At 35.0% G+C, this 13,053-nt stretch overlaps 1 pseudogene; it reads left to right on the top strand.

Moving 5' to 3' along the window:
* Window positions 1–7,665: 7,665 nt before the first annotated feature.
* Window positions 7,666–10,112, top strand: LOC114033504 (annotated as a pseudogene).
* The last annotated feature ends 2,941 nt before the right edge of the window (window positions 10,113–13,053 follow it).

Below are 13,053 nucleotides of genomic sequence, written 5' to 3'. Positions count from 1 at the left end.
CAGGAAGCGTTTGGACTTCCTTTTCCATTTGGCCAATTTCACTTTTTAGGGCATTCTTCTCCTCATTGGCTTTTTGGACTTTTTTTTTGCCATTTGGGTTAGGCTATTTTTTAAGGTGTTATTTTCTTCAGTTTTTTGGGGGGTCTCTTTTAGCAAGCTGTTGAATTGTTTTTCATGATTTTCTTGCATTACTCTCAGTTTTTCCTCTACTTCTCTTACTTGCTTCTCAACATCCTTTTTGAGCTCTTCCATGGCCTGGGACCAATTCATATTTTTCTTGGAGGCTTTGGACATAGGAACTTTGATTTTGTTGTCTTCTTCTGGTTGTATGTTTTGATCTTCTTTGTCACCAAAGTAAGATTCTATGGTCTGACTCTTTTTGTGCTTCTTGCTCATGATCCCAGCCAATTACTTGGGTTATAAACTCTTTGTTAAGGTAGGGATCTGCTTCCAGTGTGGAGAATATACCGTCCCAAGCTTCAGGGCTTTTGTGTAGCTGTTTTCAGAGATACTTCTAGGGACCTGTAAATTTTCAATTTCTCCAAGGTACTCTGATCAAGGGTGAGGTGTTTACTCCTTTCCTGGCCTGTGCTCTGGTCTATGAGTGACCACGAGAACTCTTTTCTGTCTTGGAACTGTGAGGAGGATCTCCTCTCTACCACCACTACAAGCTCCACCACACCAGTGCTCCTCCTTGCCCCAGGATTGCCACCCAGAACTGTGACCTAGAACCAAACATTGGCAAAGCAAAAGAATCCTGCACCAGCAGAGAGATCCCTGCAATCCCCCTCTGATCAGCCACTCGATTACCCCACAGTCTGTGGATCAGAAGCTCAGGAAGCAGACTCTGCCCCAGGGCTGAGCTCAGGGACTGGGGCTGGGACTACCAACTCTTTTCTCTCACCACCAACACAGACTTTTCCCACTGATCTTCTAAATTGTCTTTGGTGTTTGTGGGTTGAGAAGTATGGAAACTACCATAGCTGCCTGTGATTCAGTCCTCTGAGGCCTGCTCCAGGTTTGCTGCCACCTGTGCACCCATGCCAAACTGCCCTTCTCTCCCAGCTGGGCACAATATACCTTTCTGATCAACCATTCAGACTGTCTTGGGCTGTAAAGTTGTTTCACTCTGTCTTTTTGTAGGTTCTGCTGCTTTAGAATTTGTTTAGAGTCATTTTTTACAGGTATTTGGAGTGGTTTGGGGGAGAGCTCAAGCAAGTCACTGCTTTTAACCCGCCATCTTGGCTCTGCCCCCTTGATGACTTGTTGACTGAGAGGCAAAAAAAAGACAAAGAATATCAATAGGTTAATAATTTAAATCAGGATGAGTAAAAAGGATGATAGACAAAATAAATATATATTTCAGATAAAATATTCTAGTCCTTAATGAATAAATTATTATTCTAAATACAGAGATATAACTCTTACATGGTGAAAGGAGAAAGTAGAAAGGGATGGGGGGAGGGAATGTTGATTGTTTAGAATTCAAGAGGACAAGTGGATGAGAGACTTTTAATGCCTTCCCCTTCCTTTGGGGTGGTGGGAAAGGACAGAAGGCACAATAAAGAACACTGGCAGAAGCACAGATCACAGAGGAAAGACTAATAGAGGAGTACAATAAGCAAAATGGAAGTGATTTGGTAGCAGGGTGACACAACCCCACAGAAATTGGAGAACAGTTCCTGCCACCCTGAGCTAAGATTAAAAACATCTCTACTGTACTCCACTATTTCCATCCTCCACTAAGAATTAGAATTACTGGTAAGAGATTCTTAGAAAGGGGGATTATAAATTAATACAATTGAAATAGAAGAATGGGTGATATAAGATGAAGGTGCATGGACCTTTAGGTGGCAAAATCTTATCTGTATTGGGAAAAGAAAAGGTAAAACAAATAAAGAAGAGGAAATGACAGTAAAAGTTAATTTAAGGTGTTTGGTATTTAGCAGAATAACAGGAGAAATGGGTAATTAGGAGGAGGAGGAGACCAAGTTCAGATTCTCATCAACAAAATGAGAGGCAGAAGCTAAGTATTGACTTAAAAGAAGAGGCTATATCTTTTTCTGTGTATATTACATACATATATTATTTTGTTTATGTGTTTAGTGTATACGTTAATATGTGCATATATTTAAAGAAAAATACACAAAAGTAACAATGTTTAACCTTAGATATTATTGGATTAAATTTGTCAGTGAAAAGAATAAGAATAGATGGATGGATAAGGAAACAAAACACAATAATTTGCTGCATATAAGAAACACACTTAAGACATGTAGATTTATAGAGTGAAAATGATGAGTGGAAATAAAATCTATTATGTTTTGAGTAACTTTAAAAAAGAAAGGGTTGCAAAAATGAACTCAGAGTAAGCAATATAAATGACTAATTAAGATAGAAAAACAGGAATACTACATTATTCTTAAAGGTCCTATAGGCAATGAGAAAAAATACAAAAATATATGTGGATCAAATGACATGATAACTAACTTCTTAAATGAAAAAATAGATAAACTGCAAGAAGATATTGTAGTAATATAAGTAATATAAAAGAAGACTTAGTACTCCTTTTTAAGACCTAGGATGCAGCTAAAGAAATACTCTGGGGAAAATTTACATCTGAAAATTTATATGAACAAACTCAAAACAAAAAAAAATCAAGAAAATGAGCATGCAATTAAAAGACAAGAAATAAGCAAGTTAGCAGACCTAAAACAAGCAAGAAATCTTGAAAATGAGAGCAAAAAAAACAAAAAAGATTATACATAAAATGAACAAATCAAAATAACATGGCAAAATTAAGATCAGTTTTTTTAAGATACATCAATAAACCATAACTTTTGCTTATTATGAAAAAAGAGAGAAAAAATAAATCTCCCCCTGCTCCAACATGAAGGAGCATTCACATAAAATTGAAAGGAAATAATAATGAACATTTAGTATTATCAGAATTATTTACTAGAATCTGAAAAATCAATGGACATTGATGAGTATCTATAATAATGTGAAATACCCAATGCTACATAACCAAAAATAGATATCTTAGGCAACCTAATATTGGAAAAGAAATCAAGAAAGCAATAAATGAATTGCCAAAGTAGGGGAAGGGGGAAAAACAGGCACTAAGCCAGATGGATTTACAAGTGAATTCCATAAAACATTTAAAGAGTAATTAATACCTATGCTACAAAATTATTCTCAAAAACAGTGATAGAAGGCATTCTACCAAATTCCTTTTATGAGACAAATATGATCCTTGTACTTGAATGAGGGAAAGACAAAGCAGAGGGAAATAACTATAGACTAATCTCACTAATGAATATTAATACAAAGATTTTAAATAAAATATTCAAATGGGGACAATGAAGCCAAAAAATACACTATCACCAAGTTGGATTTACACCAAGGATGACAGGATGGTTCAATATTAAGGATACAATTATTGTAATTGATCACATAAATAATAACAGTTAACCCAAAATACCCCACATTCATTTCAATAGATGTTGAAAATGCATTGATAGGGTACTCATTTATGTTAAAAATTAAAAAAACCTAGAAAGCACAGACATAGGAGTTCCTATTTTTATGTGATTAAAAACATATTTAAAACCAAGAGCTAGTATTTTCTTTTTTGAGATGGAAAAAAGACTAGAATATTTCACAGCACAATCACAGATAAAACAAGGATTCCCTCCATCACCCTTACTATCTGATAATGTTCTAGAAATAGTAGCTAAAGAAATAAACCAAGAGAACAAAATTAAGGGTTATAAATATTAGCAAACTATCCCTATTTAGAGATGAGATAATAGAAAACACCCAAGTACCAGCAAAGAAATAGCTTTAGCTAGATAGCAGAATGTAAAATAAATCTGAGTATCATCACTATTTCTATGACATAGGAAAAATATAAAATAAAAAATATAATAAGAGAAATTCCACTCAAAATACCATCAAAAGGCATAATTAGTCTACCAAGTTAACACAAGATTCATATAAATACAGTTACAAAACACTCTTTATAGAAATAAAGGAAGACATGGTTGGAGATAGAACTAGTGATTCTATCTATTGGCAGGGCTAATATAATTGAAAATGAAATCAATACCTAAATTAATTTATAGATTTAATGTAATGCCAATCAAATTACCAAGGGGATACTTTTTAAAAAGCAGATACAGTAATAATAGGCTCACTTAGAGCAAGAGTTATTAATCATTTTTGTGTGTTATTTGGCAGTATGGTAAAGACTATGGACTTCATTCTCAGATTAATATTTTTAAATAAAAAAAGCAAAATGTATAAGATTCAAAAGGAAATCAATTATACTGAAATAATTTATAATTGAAATAATATCAAGTTCACAATCCTCAGGTTAAGAACACTTTACTTTAGAGGAACATAAGCTTTATGTGAAAATTGACGTATGAAAGAAAATAATTTATTAAGCATTTACTTTGTGCCAGAGGCTATGCTAAGTTTTGGTTTTACAAATATAAGCAAGCAAGGCAGTATCTGCCTCAAAAGAGCTTACATTCTAATTGAGGAAGACAACACTTACAGTTGGTCAAAGATGAGTATTTTTGAAAGGGAAGTCAGAGACAATGATGATTAGAATAATAGGGCAATAGGTTGAAATGCCCTTTATAGGAATGGCAGTGGGGATTTGGAAAGGGTGGGAGTGTTGCTGCTATTACAGATACCATGGAATGGTCTGGAAGTAGTGACATATATTGAGACTTTGCAAGAAAAGGTGAGATGTTCATCTGTCAAGGTCTAAGTCACACAGGTAGGATCTTCAGGTGTAGGTGGAGTTGGAGGTTTCATGACATGGCAGTAGCCAGGAAGTGGTGTGATGAATGAAAAGCATATAGCATTACCATCCCTCAAATTATATTTTAAAGTGATGTCATCAATACTTAAAAAAAATAGTGTGTCATCAGAACAGATTAGATAAAAAGTAAATGGATGTCATCAAAAAACAGTTGCACAATGCTTGATAAACTCAAAACAGAAATTATCAGAGAAAGGTCTATATTTCGATGAAAATCACTTAAAACACTAGAAAACATTTTGACAAAAATTAGGTTTAAAGCTATTTCTTAAAATCATATGCAATAGTAATACAACTAGCATTTATATTGTGTTTAAAGGATTTCAAAGTGCTTTACAAATAGTATCACATTTTAGCCTTACCTAAGAATTAGGTACTATTATTATACCCATTTTACAGATGAGGGAAATGAGGCAGCTAGAGGTTAAATGATTTCCCCATGACCACCCAACTAGTAAGTATATGAGTCTGAATTTGAATTCAGGTCTTCCTGACTCCAACTCCCGTATTCTATCTACTGTACCACCTAGCTGCTATATATAGCAATAATAAAATCAAAATCAGTAATCAATATGAATATAAAGATTCAAATATACATATTATATATTACATTACATATTATATATATATTATATATATACAGAGAGAGTGATAGAGCAAGAGACAGAGAGAGAGAGATCATAAATAAAAAGAGGAAAGGTAGAGCTACATTTCACTTCTCTGACTTGGAGAGTTTTTAGCCAAATAAGGGTTTGAGAAGGTAATAAAATAGAAAATAGACAATTATGATTCTATAAAATTTTAAAATCATTTACACAAATACAATCAATGAAGATGTAATTGGAAGACAAAAGGAGAAAGGGGAGAAAAATGTGTACCACATATTCCTGTTAAAGTTTAATGTTCAAAGTTTATATAGAATTGACTCAAAGTTATAACACTAGAACTATTTTCCAAAAGTAGGTAGTGAGGAGTAATGACCAAAAATATGTCATTTTCAAAACAAGAACTGAAAACTCTAAATGACCATGTGAAAACATGCTCTAATACACCAATAGTAAGAAAAAGCAAATTAAAATAACAACAAGTTTTCACATGCATCATGCCAATTCTCAAACATGACCAAAGATGAGAACAATCAATGTTTGAAGGGTTGGGAGAGGTTAGGCCCCCCCAACTGTACAGTTGGAAGGGCTGAGAAGCAATCTTTTGGATTGCAATTTACAATCATTCTATGAAACTAAGTTCTCCATAACATTTCACTTAACAATTCTACAACTTAACATATATTTTAAAGATGTCAAAAAAAGAAACATGGGTCTAATATATACCAAAGTAGGAGAAGAGGAAAGGAACAAGAATTTGCCAGCTTACCATGTGTCAGGCACTGTGTCAACCACTTTCTACGTATTATCACACTCTTTGTGGTAGTAAAGACCATGAAATATAGTGGGTGCTCATCAACTGGGGAATGATTAAGGAAAAAGAAACACCAATACTATTGTGCAATAAAAAATAATGAATATAACAGATTCAAAGAAATAGATGAGCATTTATTCATATGAACTGATGTAGAGTGACATAAACAGAACCAACAGAACAACATACACAGTAATATTCATGCTAATTAAAAGATTACTGAAACTTACTAAACTATTTATAACTATTTATTACTAAAATTGAACTTTGAGTGAATGATTGAAAAACCAGGGAAAGTCACATGGAACACAAAATGAAACATATCTTCCCCTGAGGGAAAAGATATGGTTCAACTTCAAATAAAACATTGTCTATTCTGTTCTATACAGTCACTACTATGTCACATGGTTAATTGTTTTTTAGAAATCTATTGGAGGTGGGAGAAATGACTGATAGATGATGGTATTAATAAAACATATTAAAATGTTTAAAAGTCTACTTAAGAGCCCATTTGTGTAAGTCCTACAATACACAGTTAAATGGACATGGTTCCACATACTGTAGGAGGCTTTGAAGTAATTGCTGAATGGACAGACTTGGTAATGTTTTATTTGCACAGAAAACTAACTAGCAGAATTGTGATCTAGAACTACATTAACCACTATTATTTCCACACAAGTTTCAGGGGCTACTTTTCCCCAAAATGCAGAATTATGTATTTGATTTCTTTCCGTAAGTGTTAATAGACTTGGAATAAGACTTAGCTTCTAGGCCTGGCTTTAGCCTTAAGCACTTTGCCCCAAATTGAGCCAGTCTCTTTCTCTCTCTGTACTAAGATATCTTCATTTGAAAAGGAGGACTGACCAGACAGGCCCTAAGTTCCCTTCTTTTTTTGCTCTATGTTCTTAAATATACCATGTTCCCTTTTTTGTTTTGGGGCACACCATGCCCCAAACTTAATCTTTCTCCCCTTTTTGTTTTTTTTTTATCACATTCCCTCAGTTCCCAAATCCTCTGGATCCAGCTCCCACACTGTCTTTCCTATCCATCCCTTTCTCTCTCCCATGATATTGTAAGTGCTCATTCTTGCTCTTCCTGACTATTGTAGACATTTTCCCCCTTTTCCTATCTGTTTTTCACACAGTTGCTAAAGTAATTTTCCTAACACAGAGCTCTGACTGTCAATTCAATTTAACAAATCAACAAACTCTTATTAAGTACAAACAAATATTTTTAAGGCACTGGAGATAGAAAAACAAAATCTTAACTGTCTCTTCTCTCAAGGACCTTACATTCTACTCTGGGATAGGACATATAAACAGATAAATAAATTAAAAATTATATCCAGAGACAGAGAGCACTAAAAATTGAGGAGCAGGAAGAGAATCAGGATATACTCTGTATCTGAGATGACGCTTAAGGTAAGCCCTGAAAGGGACTAAGTATTCTAAAAAGTGAAGGTGGGGAGGCAGTCCATTCCTGACATGGGGAATATAACTTAAGCAAAGGCATGAAGATGGTGCATGGCATATTGGTTTCATAGAAGAATTAGGAGGCTAGTTTGGCTGAAACAAAATGTTAAGAAAAGTTACAGGAAATAAGATGAGAGGGATAAATTGGAATCAAAATGTAAAGGCTTTTAAATGCCAAAAGCTTAATTCCTAAACATGGAGTGGACCCTTATTATCTGTATGATAAAATACAAAACTTTTGTTTGATAATTGGGGACCATCACAATGTCTCAAAACCTCTCTATCCTGACTTGTTTCACTCTATTCTCCTTCATATATTGTTTTCCTCATTTGATTCCCACATTAAATGTTTGCATTTCCTTTTCAATCCTCACAAATGTCTTTCTTTTTTGCATTTAGTATAGTGCCTAGGACATAGTAAGTAAGAATTAAAGGCTTGTTGCCTGCTAACAACCCTCTGAGGTACATAGTGGAACTACAGAACATAAGGAACTATTATTATCCCAATTTAGACTCAAATAAACTGAGGCTCACAGAGGAAAAGTGATATGTACAAGGCCATATAACATGTCAGTGGGAGAGATGGGACATGTATTTACAATTATTTACAACAAAGAAAAGAAAGGGGCAAAATAAGCCAGAGAGAGAAAGAAATGTTTGACAACTTTTAAGGCCATGTTGTTCCCCTTATACTGAATCTGGAGTGTGGTTGAGCCTAGAATGGGAACTCCTTCCTGGGAAAGGGTCTATCCTGGCCTATAGGTAACAATATTTCTGGTGCCCCACTAGAATGAAGATCTAACATGCCCTGAGATACAAATACAATGAACACAAACCAAAATTGTCAGCTCATAAGAGGGAGAGATTGAGTGAGTGACTGGAATTCCAATTAAGACTGGAATTTAAAGGATTTTTCATTGACAGGGGAAGACATACTAATAAAGGAGGAGGTAAATTTACATGCAAGGTCAAGAGACAGAATCATTTTTCTATGTCCTGTGCCTTTTATGTGACTATTATGCTATGAATAAAGCCAAAGTGTGTATGTATGCACATATGTGCTGTGCTCCAAGAGTATTAAGGATAGAGGAATGGTGGTGGAGTGGGAAAAGATGTCAGAATACTGTGATTATCATGTTACCATTAACAGAGCAAGTTCAGGTATTTCAGGTAGGTTGGTTTTCATGAGAAGCAACATGGAGCAATGGGAGGATCTCTGGACTGAGAGTCCTGCTCTACCACTAAAGGAACTTTTTGAACATGAGTAAGTCATTGCCTTTTCTATAGGCCTCAGTTTCCTTATTTTTAAAACATTACAGGGGTTTAGATCAGTGGTTCCCAAACTTTGGAGTCTCAGCACTCCTTCATACAATTAAAATTATTGATTACCCCTTAAAAGCTTTTGCTCATTTGGTTATCTATATGTATTTACTCTATTAGAAGCTACACATCTTAGAATTGTCATGAAAATAAGTTTGACCTTATGAATTCACTGAAAGAGTCTTGGAAACCACCAGAGTTCCTGAACCACATTTTGAAAACCACTGGTCTAGATAACGAAGTCACTTCATATGTACTAAATAGAATAAGAGAAATTATCTTATCAAATATAAGCCCTCCTTTCAGTTTTCAAGACCCAGGCTGCTCACAGGATCATGTTAATCTTGCATATTGAGAGTGTGTAGAACCTGAAGAATTGTACAAGTGATGAATAAGATATAAATTTAAGTCCTATGGCATTAGGAGATCAAACTCATTGGCTCAGTTTTGGGAGATGCTAGCAATAAAATTCAATATTTGCTTCACTGTATTCTAGAGTAGAACAATTTATTCCTTTTGGACAATATTAGATGACATCTACCAGATGGGGCGGCCTGTAGTGAGGACTTGGCACCTCAGAGAGTAGCACTATGGGCTTCTCACAGACTTCAACAAAGCAGAGGCAGATGCTGAGCATGGTGAGGCACAGCTGAACATGGTGATGCTCTGACATTATCCCATTACCTCCAATGGAGGCTGATCACCCTTTCAATAGAAACATCAATAAGGACTTTTGCAATGCAGATCTTACTGAGGATTAGATGCCCTCCTGTGAGAGGTAACAAAAACACCACTGCCTAGGCTCTCCTCTTTTGGAATGAGAAAAATCAACCCTCAGATCAAGGAAGGAAAATATACTCTGAAGTCAGTCCATGACAAGGGCCTTCATAGTCAAACATTTGGAGGGTCTGTCTGAGGAAACCATTATGGAGTTGAACCTGTCTAATGACATTACCATTGTGTAGTAGTTGGATAAAACTCTCTAACTCATTAAAGCTATGCAGTTCCCAGATGGAGAGACCTTGCACAATGCAATGGAAGTTGTGGTGTCTGACTCTTCATGATCCCATGGACTATACCATCCATAGGGTTTTCTCGGCAAAGATACTGGAGTGGTTTGGCATTTTCTTCTCAAGTGGATTAAGGCAAACAGAGGTTAAGAAACTTGCCCTGGGTCACACAGCTAGTAAGTGTCTGTGGCAGGGTTTGAATTGAGGTCTTCTTGTCTCCAGGTCTAGTACTCTATTCACTGTGTCACCCAGCTTTCTCCTAGGCAAATAGAGAGTAAGTGGCTTGCCCAAGGTCACAAAGTAATTGACTGAGGCCGTATTTGAACTGAAATCTTGCTGTCTCCAGACCCAGCACTCTATCCACTCAACTATCAAGCTGCCCCAAAGTTGTGATAGTTTAAGACAAAGTAAAGAAGTGAAAGCAAGCTACCTTCATAAGCAAGCAATAGCTGTCCCATTAATTACCCCTGTCCTTAACATGTTGTTTCCCTAACTGCCCCCATACATACTGATCACCGCCTCAGAGATCATAGCACACAGCTTCAGGTGGGGGACTGATGTCTCCTCTTCTCATTTCTTTCCTATTTCAAACCAATCTATTTCTCTTTTGCAGTCACTTCCCTTCAACCACATTAGTCAAAATGACTCTTGAGCATTGCGTTTTGCTCAATAAGGACACGTTTAGGGATTCGGGACAGGAACATGGTAAGCAGTGAACAAGATAGGGGGGTAAAAAAAACAATTAGTAAAATTATCCCTATGAGTCAATCCTACCAGTAGGGCCACCCTCCTGAGGGGCTGTAGTCATGCCAGTGGGAAAAGAACTTGAATGTAACCTGAGTGGCAATTTAACAAATCAGAAAAATCTTGCTTTGATAATGTCTCCTTTCTGACCCAAAGGAAACATATTGTGGGAGGCTGAGGTTATTAGGCCTTTATGTTTACTCATTTTATTTACTCTTATGAAAGACCTCTCTCCTGAACTCATTGTTGCTAGTGGCTGTTGAAGTGACGCTGTCCCACACGGTAGTCATCAGAAATCCCAAAAGACACCAGAGAGAAGGAAAATTTCTTGATTTCTAAGGGGTTTAATAAGACATTATGCTATGTATTTTAAAATCTATGTTGTGTATTATAGTAGTGAAATGCCTTTACATAATGTCAAAATGTGTCCCATTAACTCTGTCCCATTTCCTTTTCATATCATATCCCAGGTATCAGGATCTGCTATTATCTGGATCCTATTATCAGTTTTAACATAACTATACTAAATCTCTTTGATTTATTTTGTTCAGTATAATAAAGGATGCTTATTTTCAAAATAAACATCCAATAAAATCCTTCATTTAATAGTTGAGGAAATTGAGTCCTAAAAAGGTGATTTGTACCTGAGATCATACAGCTACTGTAATTAGTAGTAAAACTGGTCGTAGAATTCAGCTTTTCTCAACTGCAGTTTAGGGCTCTATAAATATTAGATGTCTTTAATTTCTAACATTCTATGTTCTGTCTCCTAAAGTTCTTTTTAGCTGACATCTTTGGGTATATTATTCCATGTCTTTAAGCTTCATCTGGGAAAATAGATTGTAAACTCCTTGAGGGCAAGGACTGTTTTTTTTTGCCTCTTTTTGTATATTTTTGTATACTATATGCCTGGTATATATAGTAAGTAATTAATAAATGTTGATGGACTAACTGACTGAAATTAGGCAGTTAAACTAAATAATTTTTAAGGTCCTTTCTAGGCCTAAATCATATTAACCTATGATGCTTGTTGGTCTTTGTATATCCCTTAAGCTCTTACCTATAATAGCTATTTAGAAAATGTTGGTTCACTGACTGAGTGAATGAATTATAGAAACTTATTTCATTGCCTTAGCAATATCAACAATTTCATTGAAATCATCCTACTCTGAATAATCACTCAGTTTTCAGTGAAGCCATTTGTTTGATTAAGTAAAGAAAAATTTTGCTCTTTTAGAAATCAATTAAGATTGATTGCAATTAATTTAAAGAAGGATGTGCTATTTATTGCTCGACTACATCTTTCATAATGGGTTGTTCAGCCAGTTTGTGTCAACCAGGTTTAGTCATCTTCCTAATGATGTTTAAGTATTAAGATTTTGACAATTTTGGAATAAGAGCTACTTACTGCAACCTGTTTGACTGGTTATGGAAAAAAAGGACTATAAAACATAAATCTGATGTGAAAATAAATGAATTTTATACTTTATGCAGCTAATGTGTTCTTATTAATTTTATGCATTATTTACAAAGATAGTTAATCACATTGATCTTAGCAAAATATGAAGTGTCATTACACCAACAACTATATTTAACTAAGATAAAGGTAATAATTTTCAATTAGCAGGAATTACCACTAATAAGGTTGGGGGTGGGGCAGAAATTTCTGATCAGGAAGAACTGACACATTTATGGTGTTATGTAAATTGCCAGAATTTTAAATATACATATGCCTTGTATAATATTAAAAAGGTGTCAAACACATAATTATTAAATGCATCAAAGATACAGACCATTTTTGTTGTTCTTTTAATCATCTGGAGGAAGAATGTTCATTGCATAGAACTTTATTTTTTCCTCTTCTCTACAGTTAACAATTAAAATTAGCTAACAGCTCAATTATTCTGTTAATGAAGCAGTTTCTCTCCTCACAAATGGTTTTTCTTCTTCCCAAGTGCCCTCTGTTTTCCCATCAATCAAAGATCATTTCATCCTATAAGAGAGAGAATGATAAACAGACACTGTGTGAAGTGGGAAATGAAGGAGGGAGACAGAGAAAGTGATCAAAGAATGTTTGAGGTGAAATAAATTGTCACAATTTTCTGGTGTCATACATATCACTTCACATGTGGTGAAACTGAGGTCCATAGAGAGAAGTGGCTTGTCCAGAACCACATAGCTAGTAAGAGAAATTAGATAGATAGATAGATAGATAGATAGATAGATAGATAGATAGATAGATAGATAGATA

This window comes from Vombatus ursinus, unplaced genomic scaffold (assembly GCF_900497805.2).
Source record: "Vombatus ursinus unplaced genomic scaffold, bare-nosed wombat genome assembly UNPS02007284.1, whole genome shotgun sequence".
NCBI classification, from domain to species: domain Eukaryota; kingdom Metazoa; phylum Chordata; class Mammalia; order Diprotodontia; family Vombatidae; genus Vombatus; species Vombatus ursinus.
The sequence above is the reverse complement of the archived record's forward strand: the minus strand, read 5'-3'. Positions and strand labels throughout refer to the sequence as shown.